Source organism: Pelmatolapia mariae, linkage group LG17, assembly GCF_036321145.2.
Source record: "Pelmatolapia mariae isolate MD_Pm_ZW linkage group LG17, Pm_UMD_F_2, whole genome shotgun sequence".
Lineage (NCBI taxonomy): Eukaryota > Metazoa > Chordata > Actinopteri > Cichliformes > Cichlidae > Pelmatolapia > Pelmatolapia mariae.
In genome coordinates, this window is record NC_086242.1 from 34,570,233 (window position 1) to 34,586,104 (window position 15,872).

Genomic DNA, 15,872 nt, shown 5'->3' on the forward strand with positions numbered 1-15,872 from the left:
GTATGCTCACCTGCACTTAACAGACATTGTTAAAGTTACAAGTCACAGCCGTGGTTACACCAGCCTTTTATTAGCAGGCAAACATCAAAGTAGCATAGCAGCATGTATCTACAGCACAAATATTTTTAGCTAATTTTTTTTTGTTAAATATTTTAGTAAAAATCACAATTCTGAGAATCATGTTTTAGTATTTTCACGCTCTTTACTTTTTCTGAAAGTTGTGAGTATAATATTATGTTTTACCTTCAATTAAAACTTAAGTGCTAGAAAGTTTATTATCATTTTTGCTAATTATTATCTTTCTGCTCAGCATTAGCACGTTCTTCTTTACATGCTCAACAATAAAGAGCGATATTTATCATTATGTTTATGTTGCTTTTCCACTTTAGCAAGACTTTTGTTCTGCTTACCCCAGAGCAAAATCTCTTCCTTCTTAGCTAACATAAGGGAAATATTTTGGTTTGGGGTTTTTTCCTCAGCTAACATTGCAGCTTACTGTTCATCTGTCGTTTGATAATAAGTAGTTGGCTTTTCTACATGGAAAAGAAACTGCCACACCAGACAGCAGGGCAAAAGGCAGCTTTGCAGGCGGCTATTTTTTCCACAACAAAAAGTAATTTTTTATATCTTTTGAGGTCAGCCTGTGCTTGCACTATCACCTCACTCATGGTTTGTAGCCTCTTTACATGACACAAAAAATTTCCTGCTTTCTACTTACTACTTCCCCCAGCCAATCAGATGCAAATGTCTATAATTTTAACCAATGAAGTGAAAAGATAGCAAAATAAACTTCATAGACATATAAATGTGGTAATATAGAAAAGGTTTGGTGTAAAAATACAAATAAATTGTAATGAATTATACAACAAATAGGTTAAGCAGAAATAGAAGAAGAAAAAAATAAAATGGGAAGCTCAGTTTCACTGGGCTACAATATATTGTTTTAAATATGGAAATTAGTGACTAGTTGAATATTCAGGTTTTGCAGTCATGTGAGTGCTACCTACAGGACATTGATTTGTCTGCCATTTTAGATGTGCTCTCAAGTGAATAAGTCCCTAGTCACAGGGCTAGAGACCAACTGGCAACAATCTGGCAACCACCAGTCACTGGGAAATAATGTGTATTCCCCAACTGGTTGGTAAATGGTTGCTAGAGACTGATGGCAGTCATTGTGAAGTCTATTGATAAAGCCTAATGCTACCTTTCCACTAGTGACTGACTCAGCTTGACTCAATTTCACTCAGTTTTTAGTGTCTTCCATTAGGTGGTAGTACCTGATACCAGACAAAGCAGGTACTAAAAAAGTATCTGCTCAGCCAGTTTTTCAAGTGAGGAAGAATGTGACATCAACAGACAGCAGGCCACTGATTGGCCAGTCAATGGTGTCACTCAATGAGTCTTGAGAGTGACAAAAATCAAAACCACAACAAATTGCACATTGAGCTGATACTCATTGTAATGGAAACCAAGCAAAACCGAGTAGAGTCAATTTGAGTCAAATCAAGGAAAAGAGGCATAGGTCAAACAAACCTAGTGGTATGCTATGCTATAAATTGCCATCTTCCATTGAAAGTATGGGCAACTGTGGCAATCTTCTAACAACCAAATCTGTCACAATGAGTTTTTGGTTATATTATGTTCTACACAGGCATGTCGATACCTGTGAGATTGCTTATATGGTGTTTGCCACACTGCAAACTGACATTATGTGTGTTTTCAACGTTATACAAGTCACAAAGAGCAGCACATTTCAGCAACATATAACAGAATTTTAGTAGTAATGTGATTAACTGTTTCACCTTGCTCTTAAATACATGAGGTATCTGTACTGCAATTGTTCAACATCGTCCATTATAAAGTGTTTAGTTTTTATTGTTTTTTTGTTTCCTGCTTTTTAGATTTTGATTTTATTCTCCCATTTAAATCACTAGTAAATTCAGAAGCTAGGTAGTTGACATCAGGGAACAGACATTTTCCCCTTGTCAGCAGTGATTGGAAGGAAGTCCCAGCCAGTCTTTAGGATTGTGTGATTGGGCCTCAATGTTCTATGAAGAAGTTTGGAAGGAATATTTTATATTTTAAGAGTTATTATTTGAATGAAAGTATGAATGAATCACAAGGCCTAGCTTTTTTCAAAGGAGAAGATCCTGTCACAATCTTCTGTAAACAGTTAACTAACCATCAGCATTCATTCCTTTTCAGGTAGGAAAGAACAAAGGTCATTACAGTTCACTTCTAAGATTCTATGTAATTAATTTTGTAATTACAAAAGCTAAAATAAAAATTGGCCTTGAAAATGTTAGTTCTTTAGATCCATTGACTGCTATTTATAAAGGACTAATTTTCCTCGTGGTAACCGCATCTAAGCATAGAAGGCACTTTTAGGTTCTGTTTCTCTTCTGAAAACAAAAGAAGCACATGATGGGAGTGTTATGATGGGAGTGTTATGATGGGAGTGGCTGGATGGCTTTGAAGCCTGATTTTCTTTGTTTCTCTAAACTGTTTGCTATCAGTCTCAGGTGGAATTGCTGGGCTGGCTTCTCTCACTGGGTCCGCCTCTGGGCAGCATTTCCCTATAGTTCCCTCCTTCGTACACCTGCTTCACATTTTGCGATCAAGTGCTGGGTATATCTGGCTGGTGGATTCACCGGTTCTTTGCAAGTTTGTTACAAATAACAGGTAATGAAGGTGGCTCAATGGGCGCCATGATGGTGATGACAATCTGTTTGTTTCCTCCCAGTTACCGGTCTGAGCTCTTGTGGAAACTTTGGCTCTTTGGAAATACAAACCTCCAGCCAAGCTTGCCCACCTGCTCACAAGCCCACTCTGTGCCTGTTGCTCTTGCTAACCTTTGGTTTCCCACTAGCCACCTGTAGACCCCCTCCATGACTCCATTCACCTGCAAAACAAGTAAGACTGACACAGTTTTCACCTCTGTCAACAGTGTCCCACTACTGGACTGCTTTTAGCTACCTATTTAAAGGCAGTGCTCACTAATGAACTGCAGAACCTCCCAACCATCTATCCACTACTTCTTCATTCAGTCGTTGTCAATAAAATAAATCTTAAACTTCCCAGCTGTTCTTTGAGTCTGCTCTCTGGGTCTACAATTAGCCACATTATTACAGGAAGCAGTCATCTATAAAATTGAATAAATCTCATTCAACCTTTATGATCCTGTACATTAAACATGAAAGTTTTTGATTAAACATATTCGTGTCAATGTGTCAACTTTTGCATCATATCTATTTATAAACGGCATGTTGCAATTAGAACGTCGCTCATGTGTGCCGGTTTTGTTTTTAGATACAGAATGTAACCCGCAGCTCAAAGGCTCTCAAATAGTTGCAGCTCCGCTATTGAAATCCATTTTTAGGTCAAGTCCCATACATGCACTCCTTTCCATTAATCTGAGAGCATTCATGTCAGCTTCATGTCTGAATGTGCACACTTGTCGCTCTTCTATAAAATTAGCGACTACAATCTTACAAGGTTGATCTGGCACAGTAAGACTGTAGCAACATTTATGTGTCACTGTCAGCACAGCACACGTCACATTAATACGATTACAACTGCAGGTGTCCTCTGCTCAAACTAGTTTGAAGGGAGACTAATATTTTTTAAAAAAGCAAATATTAACAGATACTGCCCAGGACAAAGTCTGAACGTGGTGCATCAGGCCATTTTTTCCACATTTTGGCAGCAGCATTGTTTCATAAACATAAAAGTGCAACAGTCTGGCACACGCAGAGCTTCTAAAATCCCATAATGGTAGCTTGGCTTAGTTCATCAGTGTTGTAGGTGTGTTTGAACGAAAGCATGAGGAGCATAAACATAAACTATCAAATCCCTGCGCTATGCGTGAGTAAGTAAGTGTATAGTCTCTGAGTTTCATACAGGTGGATTCTGCCTGGCCTGCAGTGCTTGTTTGATCACTGAAAATGTGGCACATACTTTGAGTTTAACAGTCTTACTTGAACTGTTATCACCTAATGATGGTCAACATTGCAAATATATTTATGCAATATACATTGCATTTACAATAAAACGCTTTAAATATATGGTACCAAAACTTTATTTCAATTCAGGTCATTTTTATTTACATAGCGCCAAATCACAACAACATTCGCCTCAAGGTCCTTTATACTGTACGTTCAAGACCCTACAATTATACAGAGAAAACACCAACAATCAAATGATCCTCTATGAACAATCACTTGGTGACAGTGGGAAGGAAAAATTCCTTTTAACAGGAAGAAACCTATGGCACAACCAGGTTTATGGAGGAGCAGCTATCTGCTTTAAGTGTCTGAGGGTATAAAATATTACTATTACACTGTACTAAGTGTTGAAGCATTAATGATGAGTTGTAGATATAGAAGATTTAACACTCAGCTGGTTTCCTTATGATATGATGATGCTCACCCAAACTTCTACCTCTTATCCCGATGTTGTTGACATCTGCTCTGCTGTGTTATGTTCCTACCTTGTGCTTTTATTGGCTAATATCAGTAAGTTAGCGACCAATCATCTGCACTGCAAAGATGGCAGTTTTGCAGTGACCATAAAGATGCATAGCGTAACCAACATGCACAAACTACAACAAACATAGCATTCGAACACCAAACGTCCAGAAATGCACACGGTGAATGCAGTCATAAGGTAGGTAGGTAGGCAATATTTATGCAAAGTTTCATTAAGATCTGACTTCTGCCTTGTTTGCTCTCTCCTTGTCTCCCCTCTCAGTGAGCATGAGCGTGTGTCTTCCAGGAATTGGCCCAGGCACACCTGTTTTCCATCTGTAGTCACTGGCAATATTTAAACCCAGCTTTCATCTCCACATTTCGCCAGATTGTTAACCTACTTCATGTGGCTGTGAAGTGCAGGCCGCTTGCATTTCAGATTTATGTTCTACTTACCTGCTGTTAACCTGTGCTTTCACTTGCCTGCTTCTCTCCTCCTACTCTTGGAATAGCATACACATCTACATACCTGCCTGACCCACTATCATCCCAGACTAGGAGTCGACCATGTATCATCGATAGAGGACAGAAAACAGTGCAAGAAAGGAAAGACACTTCTGATTCAGTGACGAGTTACTTACCTGAATAAAACATTCAGGTGACTGCAGAAACCTGTCTGATTTTCTAACAAGAAGCCTACCTGAGTGGCTTATTCACATTTCTGAGACATCCCAGGAGTATCACCTGTTTCTTTGTGGTAAAATTCTCACCTAAGTTGAACACCCAGGTTTTAAGAAGCTCGATGGTTAACTTCTATTGCTTTTGTAAAACCATCTTGGCTTTTTTTCATTAAACGTTGTGAATCTGTGATCAGCGATCTGCGTGTGTGTCCTCTTTGCGAATAGTGACACTAAAAGTGATCTGCATGTGTTTTTACCTGCACTTTAACAGCGTGGAGAACCCAGCAATGTTCTGTGCCTGAAAAGGAACTCGGAAAAAGTAGGTCATCTGGCTTCATGTTCATGCACGTGTTGCACTGTTGGGATGTGCAGTTTATAATATCTGCCTGCAAATCCTCTGGTCTCAGATATAGCTGCTTCACGGACCAGCTATCATGTGACAATAGTTCACATGAACTTGTTACCTGACAGAAAAAGCCAAAGTGATATAGAAGCGGACGAAGATGCCAACTTTTGGATGGTTAACTCGTTGAGGTATTAGAGACTTCTTCAGGGGACCATAACTCTGGGACCTACTTACCTGCTGACAGATGCTCAGTCTAATTACTGCCAGTGTGGTTCAAGTATTCATAATCACTGTCAGCTGAAATAAGCCGACTCTCATGAGATGATTTATAGCATTTCTGTGCTGTTATTCAAAACATGAGACAACACATGACACATAGCACCAAAAAGGGGGGAAAGCATGTCGAGCTGGCCTGTAACACCACACACAACTATTTCTGACCTCAGTGGGCAAGTTGGCTAATAATAAGAAGGCATAATAAGAATAAAAATAATAAGAAGCTTGTTTTTTAATGCAATCAATCACCCATGCTATTCCAAAATATTGTTCTGCCCACTGTTATCAGCTGTACTGCGCATATAATAAAGAAAACCATCACTTGTGTCAATGCAGAGCCCCTAGGAAATGGTTTCTTTCCCAAATGAATGCCTGCTGAGAGGTGAAACCCGAAGGCGGATAAAGTTGAACCAACATCAGCTTCCTCTTTCCATCCTGTAAATACTGGGCAAGGATGTAGCAGAGAACAGCAGGTCAACAAAGCACACTTGGAATGTTTTCATAAACAGACGTGTTCAGTGTGTCGTTTCGGTGATGTTTGACGATAATGAGCTTTCAAATGTAAAACCAAAACATGCACAAAGGTGCACAGCAACAAACTTGAAGTGATGCAACCCACCCCGCGCACTGTCTGTTCAGCCTCCTGCCCTCTGGAAAAAGATACAGAAGTCTCCGCTCCCGCACTACCAGGCTCACCAACAGCTTCATCCACCAGGCTGTGAGACTGCTGAACTCTCTCCCCTCCCGGCTCCCAGCCAGCAGAAACACCAGACTGGCAGGAGTATAGGAAGACAGACTGGACCCCCCCCCCCACACACACACACACACACACACGACTACCTCTGCATTACAATTGCACACACCTGCTGCCTTATATTTTTTGTATTTTTAGTATTTTCTTTAGCACTATTTATATTATTTATATTACTATTACTGCTGCTACAGTCTTATGCTGCATTAAAACAAAAACACTTACCAACCACAACCTGGGACTACGTCAAGTGAACTAGTACACTACTTTCCAGGGCGCACTGTGGAACACTTTATTATATGTTATATGTTATGTGTAGGTCCTGTCTTGTTATATCCTGTATGTTACCTAAATGTTGTGCATCTGCACTTTATTGTTGTCTATGTCTACGCATGGGACAGTGTGAAACGTAATTTCAATTCCTTTGTATGGCAAGTACATCTGAAGAAATTGACAAATAAAACTGACTTTGACTTTGACTTTGACAGCTGATGAAAGTCAGTTAAATGAAGGAAAATGGCCTATCTACATAAAAATCCCCACTCACCACTGTAAGCAGTCTTCCTTCATTCTTGGGTCCTCTACCATAAGCCCGGGAAGTTGAGGGTGCTGCACAGTATCTTTGCACTTCCTAGGACTGCGCGCTTCTGGACGGAGAGCTCAAATGTCATTCCTAGTATATGCTGGAGCCACTCGCCTAGTTTGGGTGTTGAACAAGCTATAGGTTCATGTAACCCCTTCTGCTGGGATTACTTGTGTAGTAGCATTCCAACAGCTCCCTATTCCCATCCCTTGTCTACGTTCTTGTTCCAGTAGCCCACTTCTCATCAATGTGCCCTGATTCCTTAACACCTGATGTGGAACTTGTTAAACTAGGAGATGTTCGAGCCAGCATGGCATCCTGTATGGTTTAGGTAGCATGGGGGGCCTAGCCAGATGGACATCATGGTCGAGATTGGAATCCCCACCCTGTTCTGCTATATATATACATATATATATAGAGAGAGAGGGGGGGGGGGGGGGGGGGGGGGGGGAGAAATAATGTACATATATAGCCGCATATATACCGCAAACACTGGAAGAAATATTAAAATTCTACAAAATGTAAGAAAAACTGTTGAGTCCGTTTCATATTGTTTTAAAATGTTTGCATTAAGTTCAGTTTCTATCATTGTGTTTTTAATGCTGGGCATACTTGGTGTCATAGCAAAGATTTAACTGGTTCAGTATATGTATTACATACAAACACACCATATTGTGAAGACACCCAGTCTCAATAGGCTTATCCAGTAATATCTCCTTTAGATCGGTGAAACAGTGTTTGGCCCAGTGATGAGGAAAAGATAGCAAAGAAGGTTTTCAGCAACAGACACGTCGCATCAAGAAATTCTATGACAAGTGGTTCCTATTTTATTTTCATGGAACAAAAGGTGCTCAAACTGAGCACCAAAATGGGGAAGAAAGGTGATTTAAGTGACTTTGAATGTGCCATGATTGTTTATGCCAGATAGGCTGATCTGAGTCTTTCAACAACTGCTGATCTGCTGGGAGTTTTCCACACAACCATCTGTGGTTTTTCTAGAGAATGGTCTGAAAAACAGAAAATGAGTGGCAGTGAGCGGCAGTGAGCGGCAGTAAGTGGCAGTGAGCGGCACTTCTCTTGGTGAAAATGTCTGGACGATGCCTGAGGTCAGAGGAGAATGGACAGACGCATTCAAGCTGATAGGAAGGCAACAGTAACTCAAATAACAACTCATTACACCCAAGCCTGCAGATTACCATAGCAAAGACCAGGAAACAGTTTGCACAGGTTCACAAGTTGGACAATAAAAGACTGGAAAAAACGCTGCCTGATGGGCTGAGTCTTAATTTCTGCTGTGACATTCAGAGTTTGCCATAAACAACATGAAAGCATGGATCTGTCTCCTGCTGCTGTAATGTGTAACGGTGTGGGAGATACTTTGTTCGCCCACTTTGCCAACTGAAGTTTTGTTCTAACGTGCACTAACCAGTGTCACAGTCGCCAGATCCCAATTTAATAGAGCACTTTTGGGATGTTACATGGGAGAGTCGCACCATGAACGTGTAACTGATAAATCTGCAGCAACTCTGTAATGCTGTCACACCAAAATCTGGCAGCAATATTTCCAACACCTTGCTGAATCCATCCCACAAAGGCTTAGATTTCTATACCTGCTGTTAAAACTCACGACACTAAGATTTAATGTGTATTTGTGTAATATTTATTCCTTTTGGGGGGAAAGTAGTTAATGCAAGGCAGTAAAATAATATAATGGATAATAAATGCATGGCAAATAGAGGCGACAGTAAACTGCAGCTTCCTCTAACTTGGCCACCACTACAGGAACGCCCAAATGATAAGTCCGTTCCTGGCCCTGCTCGCTTTAAAAGCAGTGAATTGCACTGAACTGGCAGCGTGAAGCTGTTTTTTCTCCAACAACGTGGTCAGCCAGAATGTAAACAACGACTCCCTGTCATTAAACCTGTATTTATCCTAAACACTGCCCAAACATAAAATTGGACACTCATTATGAAATGGTTAAGACTACAACGCCTGTTTCAGGTGGAAAAACTGGTAAAAGATGACTGAGCGACTCCACTCAGACCGTCACTTCAAAATCAAAAAATCAAATGAGGTAATTGGGAGAAGAAGGAGCCCCCAGCAGCGCCGCTGGTGTAATACGACGCTTAAAGAGTTGCCATCATCACATGGTAAATGGAAATTTCCATTCAGTGTCCTTGCTTGTTAAATGGGAAGGGTCTGAAGCGCTCGTTTCCAGTAGTCCGCTTCCTCCTGCGCCGCTCTTACACAGTAGGTAAGACCCCGACATTTCCATTAACATCTGCTCTGTACTTTAAGTTTTTTTGTTTTTGTTTTTTTTCATCCTTCTTGTGATTAGCTGCCTAATCATTACCCTCCCTTTCTGATACTCTGGAAGCGGGCAGTTTGACTCGGAGGGCTTCCCCCCGCCTGGTAAGCAGTGTGGTGAGGTTTAATGACCAAAATTAGAACATGTAAGTCAAATCATAAATAATAATAATGACAGAGAGCTCACTTGTGCGCGGGTTTATTTGGGTTTGCATGCATGCTTATTCATTTTTTTTGATTTTTTTTATCGGGTTTCTTTCTACAGTAAAGCGTGTCTTTAGATAAGGAGCGTCTGTGTGCGGAGGCTTCCTGCAGGGTGGTGCCTGAAGTCAATAAACAGCGCCAAACGTGTCTTTATTTATAAGAGAAAATTGCGCTTTTTTCTTTCTGTTTTTTTGGTGTGAGCATTTATTGTCTTAACAAGATGGTTTCTCGAGCCACCAGTTGATCGCATGCAGCAAAAGTGGATTTTGCGTGGAGCTTGTGTGTGTTTTGCATGCTTTTCCGCGTTCACTGAAACCCCAGAAAAAAAGCTACACAAAGGCGGCTAATAACGTTTCCAATTTGCATCTCGCTTTTTATTTAACATTTCCCTGCTTTTTTTTCACTTTCCATAGTTTATGTGACTCATAAAGTCTCTCTGTATATAATACAATTCCAGTAATGATTTTTGAAGCGGTGAGCAGCTGGAGAAGATGCTTAAAGAAAGAAAGGATCGTGGTTTATGTAACAGCGGAGCGAGGCACGCTGAGCGTGGCTTGAGGAAGCCCTCTGAGGACTAATAGATATGTTATGACTGCAATCACAAGCTCATACTGTCCCCATGCTTTGATGGGGATGCTTATATGGTTAATCTCAGTTTATTTTGACGAGATTTCATGTCCATGCTTTTTGTTTGTTTTTTTTCTTTGTCTGTCATGGTGTGCGCCTCAGTTTCCACCTAGAAGATCCTTTCTTTGACTGTGGGCATCATAATAGATTACAGATTATAAAGAGTGAGGTTTTTATAATGGGATGCTTTTCACTTTCCACTTTACTCTCTTGAGCGTCTTTTGGTTTGAAATTGGAGAACACTGGTCTTAGTGGCAGACAGCCAGGTGACAGCACAGGACTGAAAACAAAGACTTAGATTGAGCCTGGAGAATCTGCAGGCTTGGGCGTATTTAAGTGGTGACTTAAGGTTCTGTCGCTGCCATTCTGAAAGCTAAAAATACCCAGTTGCTACACAGTGACTGTACACTTTCAAACCAAGGCCTAGATTTTTCTTTTCTCCCTACTTGCATAATAGAGATCTGAGTATGACTCCACCTACATGGATATTTAAGTTTCTAGATGTGGGCGTGTTTTCTTTGAGGAATGTGGTGGTGGCAGTGGTACACACTCGTGGTGTAAAGACTGTGTGGAGACGTAATGGCTATCAGTTATTGAAGAGAAGTTATTACCTGGCTGCAGCTTTAATAATTACTACAGAGTAAATGTGTAACCTAAGTTTATAAGAAATTTGAAATGACCCATTGCCTCAATGGCAGTGGGTCATTTCAAATGATAAAGGTGGGAAGAAAATTCCTGCACATGTTAGAGCTTGGAGCTCGTGAAGCCTTACTCCTCACTGACTCCATGGATACCTGAATGACACATGTAGGTCAGATCCTGCTGCGCAGCTGGGAGCTGAAATATTGCCTGTACTGGCTGATCTAACTTGGAGTATGAGCAAATGAGCCAGATGCCGTGTCAGTTTCAAAGGAATGGATATCATACAAAGATGCATTGAGCCAGTGCCACAAAGCACAGAAGCAACTGGCAGTTTTCCAGAATGCTGTCGGCACATTGAATGGGAATGTGAAAAGGTAATACACTGTATAAAATGTGAACTGAATGATTGCATAATTCACAAACCTGGGCTGTTCACTGAGGTAACCACCTGCCTGTATACAGTAATCCAGCTTTTTTCTAATGTAAAACTTAGCAGAACCCTGGAGGGAATTTCCCCCTTTTCTTTTTCTCGCCAACAGGGTGGTCAGGGGTCAGCAGCAGGGGTTCAGTGTCCTCTAAGCACTGTGGGATGTTTGCAGTGCTCAACACAGCTGCTTGAGCACTTTAGAAACTCCTGTGAAGGGAATAAGGTGTGATTCCTGATTAGGTTTTTTTGTTTTGGTTTTTTAGTTTTAGGTGGCATTCCTCAGTTGACTGATTGTGGTACAACTGGGGTAAATGTCAAGGAGAAAACCACAAAAGGAAAAGAAGGCAAAGAGAGGGAGTGATAGAAACTCGAAAACTATTTTTTTCACCTAGCAAGCATATTAGGTATCAGTCACATAGCCCTGGAGACCTGTCGACCCATGTATTTCCCGACCGTTTGACAAGTGATTGCTGGAGTTTGCTAGCTTTCACCAGGTGAAACTGGTCATAAAAAGAGTACTGCTTCAAAAACCTCCTTAATTGTTATCCATAGTTGCACACGTCTTTGCAACGCAATTTCATGGTAGTGACAGTGCAACCACTTGCCAAGCATTCGCGGAATACACACTGGGACAGGTGATTGCCAGCTCTCAAGGCCTGTGTGAATGGGGCTTTAGCAAGTGATATCACATTGACTGCTCTCAACCACTCGCAACTTGTTGGGGAATGTACATTTTCTCCTCATGATCAGTGGTTTCCCTGCAGTTAACAACCTGGTTATAGGCCTGTGTGACTGGGGCCTTAGCTAGGCTAACTGTCTCCCCATGCTAACTCTGCCTTCATATTTGTCCTGCAGACTTGAGAGTTTTAGAATATTCTCATCTAAAACCTCTGAAGCAAGGACAATATACAGACTTCCCAAGATACACTTGCCTTTCCTAAAAATGTAGCATTTATAATTTACCCAGAGTAACCCAGAGTTTACCTAATGTTAGCAAGTCCCTGCATGAGTTTCATGTAGGCAACACTGTGCATGAAAGAGGGAATATATTTAAATATTTTCTTTTTTTATCTGTCTGCCAGGAATCGGAACTATGAGTCAGTGCCTTAGCAAGAGATTAGTGCAGAGGACTTGATATGATTGTAGTTCTAAATATCCCACATAGCGCCTCTGAATAATCAGAGAACACCGGGTTCATGGTCACTAAAATATTCTCCATTTTTCTTCTGCAATTCCTTCCTTAGACCCAGTTAATGTAATTAAAGTGACCTGAATTCATGCTTTTGTAGTGTAAAGACTCTTTTTCTGTGTCTCCTAATTCAATATTGTATGCTTCAATTACATTTTATAAAGCTGCTAGGGACGAAGGTGTCAGCTTTACATAAGCAGCCAGAGTAGTTCTGTGTTAAAGTGAACTTAAAATTCAGACTGTTATGTGGAAAGTTCTTACTATGGTGTTATGAAGATATCCAGAGTTCAAAATGGTGCCAACTAGAGAAACATGAAAAGAAGCAGGTTATTTCGTAAATGTGTTCTCCTACTGAGAGAACAGTCTGTCTCCTCTGTGCATCGGGTAGTGACGTCTTTATACAGGTGACCTAACAAAAGTTACTGGCTCCAAGCTCTCAAATTACACCCATGGGTTATTTTTCATGGTGGAAAAGACCACAGATGGAACTGGTTTTAGTCTTTTAGCTTAATTTTAGTCAAACTGAAACTGAAGACATCGAGAACTGAGCCTTTGACGTAACAGGAAACAAAAACCCTTCTCTGGCCCATTAGCCCCTTCTGAAGTCATCGTCCACCCCTCCAGCTAGAGTCAAGGGTGAAACCTTGAGCTTGTGAAGAATTACACATTGTTACAAAACAAAATGCTGTCGTCACTATTAGCAGACATGAGCTGGCAGATCAATATTAACTGATAAGATGGACAGAGAGAGAAAGTCTCCAGGCTTCACAAACAGGTTTGGACACACCAGGTTTATGTCCAAAAGGTCAATATGGTGTTTACTTTGGGTCTAAGGTCAAAGTTTTTTGTCAATATGGGCTTTTTTTTGGTTGTTTTTTGTGTGTTACTTGTTTGATATTCATCATAGAAATCTTCATCTTTATGTAACAGTTTCTTTTGAATAAATGAAACGATTCATTCCTTCACTTCCGACACTGCTGTCGCCTAACAGTGGACGCAAACTGGTATCTTAAATGTCACAGGCAATAAGGGCCGTTCCATATTATGTTAGAAATAGGTCACACCTTGTGCTGTTTGGCTACGTCAAAAAGTGTTTGCAGTTGTTTTCAGTGGCCACATACGTCACTGTGATCGCATGAAATGACAGAGGTGCGTTCAAACCCCGTCTTCTTCTTTACTTTCACACATCTAGCCCGTCACTGTGAAACGATAACGGGAAATGAACAGAAAATGTTGGAAAACAGTTGAGAGGAATTATCTAACCAGCTAACCTAGCACTTTGGATGTAGTATAACGTTGCCCTTATTCAGGAGAGTCGTTCTATGTGATTATTTGTTCCAGACTAGAGGGAATACCTCAGGACTGAGGTTGAAAAAAAAGCTACCAGCCACCACACCTTTTCTGGGAACACTCAGTCCTCTGTGCTTACTTTATCCTGCAGAAGCAGAACATTAAAAATCAAACTTCTCTATGGAACATCAAAATCAAGAAATAGATTCCTAACCCTTCCAAATGGTAGCAGTTTCAAACTAGATATGAATAGCATGAACGCAGCCTTCCAGGATAGTCTGTTCATATGCACTCAACATGTGAAAATGTGATATTCGATTCCAGCGCAACAGCAAGGGAAATTTACAGAAGGGAGGAGGGAGTTGTCTTCCACATGTCACACATGATGAATTCGTCCCAAGTGCAAACACTGACAAACTGGATGATCTGAACGAGCATGCGTGCCTCTCTCACACTCGCTCATATGTGGTTATAGTTCTTGCTGCAGGGACACAAGTGAATGTTAAGCCATCCACAGATGACACGCCTCACCAGTAGCTATGGTTAGGCTGCCATAATTCTTTGCAGATTCAGAACGCTTTGATTTCTGTCCTGTTCTTAGGCAGCAGAGGCAGATGGACTTCACTGGTTTAATGGACAGTTTGGTATTTTTTGCGCTCATGAAAAAGAACTTTTAGCCCCCTGAGCTTCAGCTGTCGTTATCTGTTATCAGTACATATTCGGACTGTTTACAAAACGAGTTGCAATCATAGCAAGATCTCTCGTTGTGGATTCCAGTCTTGGCTGTATGGCTTTTTCTCTTCACAGATAAGACTTTAGAGATAACACTTTATTGTTCATCCATCTATCATAGGATTTCATTTTTTGGCAGTTGTGAAATGACTGGAAAATGTAAGCAAACCTAAGGTTAGCGAACCTGTTTTGTGCTTCAAAAGTTTCACGAGTTTTAGAAAGCAGGGATTGTCCGAGGTAGTAACACACTGTTCTTCTAGCTCTTGATGGTATTTCTGGTTGGAATGTGGCGTTTGTTCATCGGGTGTCATCGTGTTACTTAGTAACCTCCGACCAACAGGTTAAAATGGCTCGTTTCTAGCATTTATGAGTAGTAACACCTTATAAAAGTGTCATATGATACTGATTTTATAACAATAACATCTAATTTAACAAATATTGAGTATACTCATTTTTGACATCTCCAAAGTGTGCCGTATTAGTCCAGTGTTAGTATTAGTATTACATCATTTCACACGGTAACTTAATAACTCAAGTTAACTGTACTTAGGAACCATATCAAAAGGTTGTCAGATAACTGTATACATGTATTTTAGGCTATGCTATCCAGTCCAGCTTTCAAAGTCGCCTTTGTTTCAGCATTATATGCATTTTTGTCTGGTGCATGTTGCTGATGTGCAGGTAAACCATAATTAAACCATAACTCAATGAAAATTAAGGTATGAAAATCTCCTTTCCTACATGGATGTTTATTTGATTGAGCAAAATCTTGCATTCTGATTTTTTATTATGCACTCAATGGAGGTGGTCAGTGTCTGACTGAGTGTAGTAGTTGACCATTGATGCATGCATGCAGGTAAATAGAGTTTGCTGCATGTAAACATACAATGAGGCCCATATTTATGTCGATTTCTATAAACAATGTCTATTTTTGTTTTACTTTTCTAAATGTGATTAAATATATCAATTTGCCAACAGAAAAAACAATACTGTAGTATAGACATGTACTCCTGTATTAAACTCACCATACAGTTTGTTATTTAATCTGTTACCCAGAATATTGCTTTACCTTCACCTAGTGGCAGGGTACCCAATTGCTTCTTAACAGTAAGTTTTGCGGCTGATTGTAGCTCAATTTTTAAAGCAAAGTGCATCATAAGAAGAGCAGTTTGATTCTTATGATTCTTCTGTTGACCTGCAAACAACTAGCGGTCATTTCTGCTGACTGATAACTTTTTGTTCATTTTAATCATTTAAAGCCCAAGAGAGGCTGGCAGGTATGAACCAGCTGGTTCAGCTTCTCTTTAACAGCTACCGTTGTACATCCAAACTGCCTCATTAGATTGAATTTG

The 15,872-nt window shown here is 40.4% G+C and overlaps 1 protein-coding gene across 5 annotated transcripts in view; it reads left to right on the forward strand.

Annotated features, from left to right (window-relative positions):
* Positions 1–9,257: 9,257 nt before the first annotated feature.
* The window catches only part of slc38a4 (solute carrier family 38 member 4), a 35,058-nt gene continuing 28,443 nt past the window's right edge, over positions 9,258–15,872 (forward strand). For 3 of the 5 annotated variants that reach the window (XM_063500775.1, XM_065469473.1, XM_065469474.1), the window contains exon 1: positions 9,259–9,356. The gene's annotated coding sequence lies outside the window, so the exon portion shown is untranslated. Of the gene's footprint in view, positions 9,357–9,430; positions 9,515–15,872 lie in introns of those variants that run through there. The other 2 variants (XM_063500776.1, XM_063500777.1) reach the window with 2 other exon arrangements.